General features: G+C 35.2%; 1 long non-coding RNA gene across 1 annotated transcript; it reads left to right on the top strand.

The window, feature by feature from the left end:
• The first annotated feature begins 3813 nt into the window (after nt 1–3813).
• On the top strand, nt 3814–6654 carry LOC107496016 (uncharacterized). The gene is made up of 3 exons (XR_001593562.3): nt 3814–3958; nt 4054–4108; nt 6480–6654. It is a non-coding gene; the product is annotated as an uncharacterized LOC107496016 (long non-coding RNA).
• Nucleotides 6655–11253: the final 4599 nt, after the last annotated feature.

Below are 11253 nucleotides of genomic sequence, written 5' to 3'. Positions count from 1 at the left end.
GTTTTTCATCTGGTGTGGTGGTGGTGCTAGTTTTTCAGCTACAACCATATATGATCTATCTATAATTCTGAAAATACAGAAATGGACAAAGCTCAAAACTTGAGGCGTGGAGCTATCAGATTCTCAAAACCCAACAACAACAAGAGACCACACATGAATCATAAGCAATCTAAGGGACATAACATCTGTGGCCTCCTCCCATTTCCTGTTTTGGTTACCAGTATGGCATCACTGGCGGATGTTCCTAGATATGATGTGATTTATTATGCTCTTCTTTTGTACCTTTCAAGTGTTTGATAAAATGCTTGGTTGGATTTTAGTGTAAGTTTTGTTCCTCTTGGTCTAGGTAGAGTAATTAGTGACTCTTGAGTTATCTAATCCCTTTTTGTTGATTGATAATTAGAAGTTGCTAATTGATTTGAATGCCTCTAAAACTAGTCTTTCCTTTAGGAGTTGATTAGGACTTGAGGAATCAAATTGATTCATCCACTTGATTTCCCTCCATGGTTAGAGGTTAACTAAGTGGGAGCAATGGACAATTTGTTATCACAATTGAGGAAGATAATTAGGATAGGACTTCTAATTCTTATATCTTACCAAGAGCTTTGTTAGTTGTTAGTTTATTTTCTTTGCCATTTACATTTTTTGTCTAAATTCTCAAAAACCCCAAAATACCTCATAACCAGTAACAAGACACTTCATTGCATTCATAGGGAGAAACGACCCGAGGTTCAATACTTCGGTTTATAAATTTTAGGCGTTTGTACTTGTGACAAACAACTTTTTGTATGAAAGGATTATTGTTTGGTTTAGAAACTATACTTTACAATGAGATTTCATTAGTGAATTTCTAAACCGTCAAAAATCCAATCATCAGTATGCAGATGATTATGTTCATTATTTTTAATTGGGTAGTTATTCCTTTTGATTCGGTTTATTCATGCATAGTTAATAATGGATGGATGTTCAATTCATTAGGTGTATGTATGGTTATCCTAATATTATGATTTAGGGGATAATTTGAGAATAGAGTGTTCTTTTATTTTATTGGACCAATTCTAAAACTTATTATTCACATTGTTAGCAAAATCCTTTAATATTTCATACACTAACTTTGGACTTTAATTATAGAATGAAATATTGAATTGATTAAAAAATATAACTATTTTATGTGTTAAAAATATATATAATAAATACTTATCATACAATAATAATAACAAAAGAATAATTTATCTTTAATTAAAAAGATACAGGAACGATCGCCTATTTAATATATGCATATGCATGTATTAAATATGAAAAAGTATGAGGAGTCAATATATATATTGTACAATGTGTACAATGAAGTTAAATTGAAATTAAAATTAAATTATAGATAATTAATTAATTTTAAATAGTCCTAATTTAAAATTAAAAAAAATCTCGTCAATTACCTAAACCCACCTAAAAACTGCTTCCATCTCTCCATTTGTTGTTATCTAACCCTAATTTATTGGCACCGTTCACCCAAGAACCCTCTTTCCCCCAAAACCGCCACCGTCACCCTCAAAAATCACTGTGCGTCTGTCTCTCCCTCGCCGACTGAAAAAGTAGCGGAGGGCCCCATTCATCCCTGTCGCGCGTCTTTCTCTCAGTCGCTGATAGCCATCAATGCGGAAGGCAGGTCATTCCGCAGCGCGGCCGTCTTGCAAGGGTGTCTATCTCTACCGAGCCGGAAGCCATCCTCGGCTCGTTTTAATGACCGCAGTATCTCTCTCCTTCAGTTGTATTCCTCATCGATTAATGCCTCGAACCAGTAGCTGCTAAGGCACCCATCCCCGTCCGGCGTCGACCTCTCAGCAACTGTACGGCCATCCTTATTCGTGTGTCCCCAAATTGGCAAGAAGCCCCCGCACCCAACGGCGTCGCTGTCCTCCTCAACGCACATGTACGTCGTCGCACAGCTTCCTAGTAGCATCGCCGTCACTCCTAAAATCCCCCTATCGACAGAGTTCTCCACGCTCATCGGTGCATCAAAAGGTTAGGTGGTGACTAAGGTTTAGTTGATAACTAGATGTTCACTGAATGCACACTAGAATAACAATAACCCAAAAAAAATTGTGTTTTTCATCTGGTGTGGTGGTGGTGCTAGTTTTTCAGCTACAACCATATATGATCTATCTATAATTCTGAAAATACAGAAATGGACAAAGCTCAAAACTTGAGGCGTGGAGCTATCAGATTCTCAAAACCCAACAACAACAAGAGACCACACATGAATCATAAGCAATCTAAGGGACATAAACTCTTCGGTGAGTGTATTACAATTTTGCTTCCAAAAAGTTATCCTTTTCTTAATTTCTTCTTCACAAAGAAATAAAACCCATTTTTAAAAAATTGTCTTGTGTAGTTTTGTTTTTATGAATTATCATAAAGCTGTGTCTTCTCATGTGTTGGTTCTTGTAGGGGAAGGGAAAATGTCTCTTTTTTTTCTTTTATTATCTTTTTTCTTTTTTCTTTTTAGTTAAAATAAAGTTTAAGTAACTTTATCTTTTTCCTCTTTGTTAAATTGTAGCCATGAAGAAGCGCAGCCGTGAATCCATGTTATTTGATTCAGAAAAGGTGAACCATAAGATCAATGGAATATTAGAATCTCCAAAAAAGGATGGAATAAAGAAATCCAAAGTGAGTGTGGTGAGTTATGCAAGTTTCAAAATTTTGATGCATTACTTAATTGATCTGCTTTTGTACATCCAAATTGGATTGTAAAAAATTGGGAGTGTTTTTAAAAATAAAAGAAAAAGTACAACCCAGTTCAGCATTTGTTGAAGTGATATTGCTTGTGAATCTAGAACTCAGGGAGTATGCACGCATGCTGATTATAATGATATTTTGATTTGTTGAACCAATGAATCTTTGTTCTTCTTTTACAATAGTTTATATGGAGGATGCAATATTACGTTACTTGCTTAGAAGAACATGGATGTTTAGTTCACTATGTATAGGGATGGTTGGTTCCTTTAATAAATGGATGTTTGAAAAGGGACAGCTCCACATGGCATTTGTTGATTTGAATTGAATTGCTGGCTTTAGCGTTCAAATACTCCGCATGCTTATTTTGTTATGTGCTATGGATTTGATTTAGTTGAGTCATGCTCGAATAGAAACTGGGATTGATTTGTGTCATTTAAACCAGGTGCACGAGCGATATTTTTGTCAATGAGCTAGTTGTTACAGAAGCAACAATGATGATGTTCAGTTTACCTTGTATGTGGACTTTGATATAATTGTCTTTTGCTTGATTTGCTGTATTCTGCATGCACATGCTCTCCATGTTTCTTTTGTTATGTGGTTTGGATTACATTTAGTTAATTTTACTTGAATTGAAGTTGGATTTTTGTTAAGCCATTTAATCATGGTGTCCGAGTGGTATTTTGGTCAATTTGTTAGTTGTTTATTATTAATTAAAGTGGATGTTCATTTACGATGTATGCGGATGGTGCTTTCATAAGAAATTTGGATGTTTATTTGGGTTATATCATTAGTCTTTTGCTTGATTTGCTGGATTCTGTAAACCCCCCAAAAATCGATAAATTATAAGTTAATAAGTTTCATTTTAAGTAGGAGAGTTAAAAATGCAAAACTAATACCAAAATAGGATAGAGCTCATCGAAACAAGAATTTTGATATCAATTTCGAAAATTTGGCCCAAAATCAGACCGAAAGGGCCAAACCGGTTGAACCGGGGCCGAAATCAGGCCCGTGGGTCTAACCAGACCCAAACATTTAAACTAAACAGCAGCTCCTTCTTCTCCATTTGCATGCAATGATACAAACAGATTTGGGGAAGGGGGGAGAAGCTCTCAAACCCTCACCATCTTTGATCCACCGTATCTTCCTCGTTTGAGCTCCGATTGACGAGCCATTTGCGGCCACGCGTTCGTCTCGGACTCCTCTTCAATTTTATCTGAACAAAGTGGTAAGTTTCTTACCAATTCATTTCCAGTTCTCTGTGCCCCTTTTCTACACAAAAATTGTTGAGATTTTGAGTGATTTTGATAATTGGTGGTTTAGGTGCAAACTAAAATTGGATAATTGTTGGGTTGCACTCCAATCATCAATGGGTACGGTAAGAACAACCTAAACCCTAGCTAATTTTTGATTTATTGATGAAAAATCTGAATTTGGATATATACGTGAATTGGGGTGAATTGAGTTATATATACATGCATTGGGTTTGAATTGGGATTACTTGGAGGTTTGTTGGCGACCAAGGCTTGTTTTGGGGATGTTTGATTGAGCATGGAGGGGCTGTAATTTTGAGTTGTGAGACTGCCTTGGGTGAACTAAGCGATCGGCTAAGGTATGGTTTAAGTTTCGCACGTTTAATATTTACGGTGTTGTGAAAACTTAGGTTAGAGGAACCATAGGATAAGTTGAATTATTTGTTTTATTTAATGATTAGCCTTGTAATGTTGTTGGAATAGATTTGTTGGTGGATATATATATTGGAATTATGAGGTGTGAAATTTATTAATGGTGTGCTCTTATAGTTATTTATGATGGATTATGATTGGTGTTTGTTAATAAGGATGTAGAGTTGTGTTGTAGTGGTATTGCATATGCTGTAACTAATTATGTAATGTTCGGAATTGTATGAGACCAAGTTTGGGATAAACTTGGGAATATAAAGAACTAAACTGGAAAATTTGGGACATTTTTGTTAAATATACAATTTATGGCAAATTTTTAAAGTTAGGTTATTAAATCTGTCCTGCAGCAGAAAAGGTCAAACAGGGCAGCAACTTGTTTGTCTTACTGCGAATTCTACGAGTTGAGTTTTGGAGCGAAACTAATTTTTTTATAAAATTTGATTAACTTTATTCAGTTCTCTAAAATTTCAGAATTTCAAGAGTTGAGGATTGAGAGTTGTGAATTTTTGAATATTGGTGGTCAAAGCTGAAAAGAAACAGATTTCAACAAGCTATGCATCAACTTCCAATGCTTATAACTCTTAGAAATGAATAGCAATTAGGTTACAACCAAAACAAACTTGTTTCTGGATGATCTAGGAGTTCCCAAACCAAAATTTAGCTTAATTGGAGTTTTGTAATAAAAGTTATTCAAATTGAAAGGTACTAAACTTGTTGGTTTCTAAAACAGATTTTGACTCATTTTTACTTAACTTCCAGGTAATGTAACTTCTTCATTAAAAATGGTATTAACTCAGAACTAATTGAGAAAGAAACCTGGATGAGTAAAGTTTGACTACATTAATGTTTAAAGTCATTGGATTTAACTTGGATTTTATATTGAATTTTGAACATCACATGCTGCTGCTATTTTTCTGGTTTTATGCACTACAGAGCAGTCACGGTTTTTCCTTTATTCCTGAGGCTAGAGAAATTAGAAAATTATGATCTTTGGTTTGTTAGAAAGCTTATTTCAAGATGAATGCTTGGACATAAAGTTTGCGCAATTCCGAGTTCATTTGTTATATTAAAAACAGAAAAGAAAATAGAGTGTCGAGGATGTCTCAGTGATAGTCATGGGTTCGATAAGTTAAAGATTAATCTTCGTGTGATGTGATTGATTTAATGTTAGAATTGGGTTGATTTTAAGATTATTCGATATTAAAAAGGTTGAGAAGAGTTTGATAAATAGTTTGGTCAGGACTCGGAAAGGGCAATCGAGATGAATTATAAGGGAATGATGATGAAAAATGTGAAAGGGAGGTTGTTAATAAAAGGAGTTAACATGCCATGGCTTGATGAATGATTAAATAATGTTTATGACTATGAAATGGCTTATGAATAATGATATCTAAGATACGAGTTTTCTTAAGTTAAAACCGTGGCTCACCTCCACGTGTTCCAGGTTGATTCTCGATACTCTATTAACCCTACGTCGTAAGGGTGACCGGGCACGTATAAATTCCCGGGTATGGATAACCCCCATTGAGTGATTATATGATGAATGTATGTGAACTCTATGCATAGACTCTTGGGGATGCGCGACGGGAGACAGTCTAAGATTTTCGGACTTGTCGTGTTGGCTGGATAACCGACAGATGGGCCCCATCAGCATAGGACAGGCATGCATCATATGCATTTGTTTGGTTGATTGCTATGCATTTCCTGGGATTGCCTATTTGATATATAACCCCTGCTACCTGTTATATTTGCTATTTGAACTATCTGCTCATTACTTGTGTGTGAACTTGTTTGGTTGCTTGTTTCTGTTGCATTGTGGATGATTGAGGGATGGAGGAAAAGGAGAAATGGTTTGGTGTTAGATTAGGATTGAAATTGAGTAAGTTAGGTAGATTTAGAATACCTACCCCTGTTATAGCTTCTGTTTAGTAATTAAGTTGGATAATTGTATAACTGAGTTCTAGGATTGCTTATGGCATTCTCAGGACCTTATTTATTATGCGTGTGGCACTTTTACCATGCTGAGAACCTCCGATTCTCATTCCATATTGTATTGTTGTTTTTCAGATGCAGGTCAAGAGGCTCCTCGCTAGGCATCTGGATCTTGGGAAGCGAGGTAGTCCTTTGGTGTATTTTGGTTTCCTGTTGTATATATGTATATATGTATTTAGCTTACTCTCCAAGTAACTTATGTATGCTGCTCCTCTTAGAGGTTGAGGGAGAGATAGGAGTTTATTTTGGTATTTTGGTATATCTTGGGGATACTTATGTATGTTTAAATGTATATCCTCCGGCCAGCCTTAGCTTCACATGCTGAGTCAGGGGCTTGTTATGCTATTTCCTTAGCTTTCCATATATATATATATTACTATTTTTAGAGGTTGTAATACCTTACTATCTCAGTCTTATGACTTAAGGATAAGATTAAGTATGGTAGGGTGTTACAGATTCTACATGCACATGTTCTGCAAGTTTATTTTGTTATGTGGTTTGGATTAGATTTAATTTAATTTTTCTTGAATTGAAGTTGGATTTGAGTTAAATCATTTAAACATAGTGCGTGGGAGGTATTTTGGTCAATTCGTTAGTTATCTCTTATTACCTAAAGAGAATGTTTATTTTACTATGCATGCGGATGGTTCATTCATATGAAAAGTGGATTATATTTGGGTTATACTATTGCTCTTTTGCTTGATTTGATGAAAATGCCATCTTCATTTAGGAAAGTTTTCATCCAATAATGAGCTCATAAGTTGTTAACGTTTTTATCCAGGAAAGTTTTTGAAGGTTGTGGTAGGCTTAGAGAAGGGGGGTTGAATCTCTGCCTTTCTTTTTATGATTACTGATCTGACCCTTTAAAATAAACTTTCAATTCTGCTTCTGCTTGAACTCAGCAGCAAAAAATTTATGAGACAATTTATTTTTGTCTCATGAATATTAGAAAACAGAACACAACAGAGAAGAGAAAAGCTAACACCAGCATGTATCCTAGTTCGGTTGCCTTGTGCAATGCAACCTATGTCCAGTCTCCTCCATAACAATGGATGAATTTCCACTATAGTTAAAAGTATTACATACACTAATTCCACAGGATTGACAGAATCCTTTCACACTCAAGTTCTAACCTAACTTGACATTGGCTATGCTAATACCTAACTCTTCACTCTTAGTGCTAACCTAACTAAGGTACAAGATACAAGACATAGACATACCTAAAGAAATCAGAAAATAACTCCAGGCTTTTCTCTCAAGTGTATCACTCAGCCTTTTTCCACTCATGGCTTTTACTTGAGCTCTCTCAATATGCCTTTTCACTCAAGAAATTACAGAAAGATAAATATAGAAAAGTACATTACAATCTGTAAAACATGAAGGAGATTGACTTCATCAATAGCCTCTTTGCTATGTGATAAACCAGCTTTGCAAGCCTCTGATTTAGTTCTTTAATATTGGCCGAATGCTTCTTTAAGAGAAAGCATTATCCAAGTAGAGGAACTTCACAGGAAACTCTTCACAGAACACAACTCACCAAACTCTGGTTTTCTCTCATTGGCTTCTGAATGAACAACAAGTTTCTTTTTATCTCCTTACACGTTGCTGGGTTCTTCTTCCTAGGTCAACTCCTTGAGCACTATGCTTCACCAACCCAGCCTTTCACCTTTTTTCCAGTAATCTTCAAAATAGAAACGTTGCTTATGACTTCTCTATCTTGACCGAAAGCCATAAAGCAGCAATCACAAGAGTTTTCCTATGGTAAACTGAATTTGGGCCATTGAGAAGCTACTTGGTCCCCAAGAATCACTTGTGACCGTAGATACATAGCAGTGAAGAACAGAAAATAACTTTCCTTTGTATCCCATTTCGGACTGAGCAGAGAGTTGGAAAGATGAGAAGAAACTGAGATACATGTATGAGAAAATGGTTTACCTTTAATCTTTTCTTAAGCTTGATTTGGTTTGGACTTGCTGATTTAACATCTACCTTTCAAGCTTAATCTCTCTCTTTCTTGCTTCTTTGGTGATTAGCTTAAGGAAGAAGCTCTTTCTCTCTTTCTCACTTTTCTGATTTTCTGACCAACACACAGAGGTAAACGTTGCTTGTGATGTGAGAACAAGTTGGAGGGATTTGAAATCAACTCGGGATTGGATCGGATATCCATTAAGCAACCAGTTTGATTTCTTTGGTTTTGTTTCTTTTGGGTTTCGCTTGATTAACCAGCCCACCAGCCTTGATGTTTTATTTTTTACTCCAATTTGGGCTGCTAGACAAAGTTTTGGCCTGCAATGTTTAATAAATAATTAGCAACGTATAATTATTAACAATCAACACTAATTATTTATTTTACCCAAAAATAATGTTTGTCATCACTAATTAATTTAGTTAATTTCTTAACTCAACAATTTTCATTAATAATTTTGTCTGTGTTTTAAACGAAGGAGCATTTGATCTTGATAGTATTAAATTAGTTGCATTGACTCGTTATTCAGAAGAAGTAGTAGAAGTGAACAGTTGCGGGTACAGTTGGGTATTTAAGGAAGATTTGGAACATTTAAACCCAAAGAGGATGTATAGCGCCAACTCTTTAGCTCATAATCAGAAGCACAAGTTTTTGAAAATTCAAGATAAACAATAGCTCGCAATATTTATATCCATGAATTAATTAAAATGTTGTATTGGTAAAAGTGAAAAGTGTTTATTAGTTTCATTACCTATTGTAAATGAAAAGTATTTTTTATCACAATATGTCCGTTACTTCTGTTTTTTGTATTTTTTCATTGGTCCCATAAATGGAAAAAATTCCTGTATGTAGACACAATAAACTGGCTGCTCACTTTAATATGGATTCGGATGTTTATTTTTATAGACAAAATAAATGGTTATTTTTGCCGCCTGGTAAGCATGTCATGATTGAAAGATATTTTACCAATACATTCAGACAAATTCAGAAAATGAATGAGCAATCACATGTTAGTCCTCATCAAGACTCATGAATAAAACCTTAATACTCCAACTGGTGAATTAGCTCAACAAGAATTTTGTATTGAAAAAAAAATCCTGTATTGAACACCTAGTGAATTGAACATCTGGCATATTTTAATTGTATTTACTTAAATCTAATCCATTCAAATAAACATCCAATTAAGAATAAAAATAATCATATGCCTACCTAGTGAATTGAACATCCAAAATATTATAATTGTATTTACTTAAAATTCAATTCAATCAATTAAATATCTACTTAAAAATAAAAATAAGCATTTGTATATCTAATAAAATGAACATCTAGTATATTATGAATTGACCACAATTTCTAATATGTACATTAAATTTCTCATTCATAGATTTAGAATAATTGTGGTATATGTTTTCTCTCAACAGGAGCATTCCCATTTTAAGAACATTCATGAATACAAGAGACACTGCAATAAATAACAAATGTGTAGTTAATGTGTCATTAACCAAAATCATTCACTAGTTTCATTTCTAATAGTCTGTGTTGCAGACTTGCAGTGTCAATGGATGTTGTTGCTCAACCTAGAACCAAAATCCTTTTATTCTTCAATAGTAGCCTAGCAAGACAAACAAGTTGCATTTGTCCGACGCTCTAATTTTCTCTATTCTCAACCACTGTAACATTGCACAAATTTAACCAAATGTCAAATAGATAGAATTAAACATAATAAGCACAAAAATACTTTTAAGGCTTGTCACAGTTATATTCCTAAATGGTGCAATGTATTTCTTTTATTTTCTTTAAGAAAATGTCTAACCTAATGCATCAAGAAGTCTTGGAACCTGCCTTACAATTTCAACAATATGGTACTTCTTGAGAACCTGAAGAGCAAATTTGAGGACCATATAGACATAGGCTGATTTAAGCAAAACTTTAAAAGTTTTTAGTGACCGATCTAAGGAATTTAAAAACAAAAAATAGCACCATGTTGCTCGAGTAAATCTATGCTGAAGTGTTCAACATACACAAAATCCATACAGTATCTGATTCAAATATACCAACAAGATCAAAGACAAATAACATTCACTATAACGAAAATCAATCATCCAGATAAGTAGTAAAGTAACCATCCATTTTATGTCAAATACATATCGACTATGATAAACTAATTTAAGTGATGTTGCATTCAAAAGACCAAACGGTGAGCCAAAATTGCTGTACTAATTAAACTGAATTTCTACAAAATTTTGCACACTAGAATAAAAATCAATGCAACCATAAAAAACAACAACTTGTACAATTCGTTTCAACATATTATACACGTCCCGTTAGTGAAGTTGCAACAATTGATTTCTTCACTATAAATAATCAAACGCCTCAACAAGATTCATTGCATGTAAAATTAGTAGCATCATAAACAGTTATAATCACATAAAAAAATCAACTCACTAACCTCCAGTTGTTCATGGACGACATTCAGTGTTTTGGGGCCGTAACAGTGACACCCTCGACGGGAAACAGAAGGCGACCATACTGAGTTCTGCCGGCTACGGAAGAGGAACGCTCTGGAGGATGAAACGCGTGGTCTAGTCGCCGCTGAAGAAGGGTGCACCACGGTGGTCTGGTGCGGCGCTGCTGGGGGTGACCCGCGGTGTTCCACTTCAGCGCTGATGGAGGGTGAGCCGTGGGGGTCCGGTACGGCGCTAATGGACGGCAAGTCTCGAGGGTTTGGTCGGTGCTGTTGGAGGATGAGTCGCGTGGGACAGGTCTGGGCGAATGGAGATGCGACGGTAGAATGGTCACGGGCAATGAGGGTTTGGTGAAAAGGGTTGCCGTTGGGGAAGAACAATAGGATTGGGGGTAAATTTGATTAAGATTTGGATGGTT

The sequence above is a fragment of the Arachis duranensis genome, chromosome 7 (genome assembly GCF_000817695.3).
Source record: "Arachis duranensis cultivar V14167 chromosome 7, aradu.V14167.gnm2.J7QH, whole genome shotgun sequence".
Lineage (NCBI taxonomy): Eukaryota > Viridiplantae > Streptophyta > Magnoliopsida > Fabales > Fabaceae > Arachis > Arachis duranensis.
The sequence above is the reverse complement of the archived record's forward strand: the minus strand, read 5'-3'. Positions and strand labels throughout refer to the sequence as shown.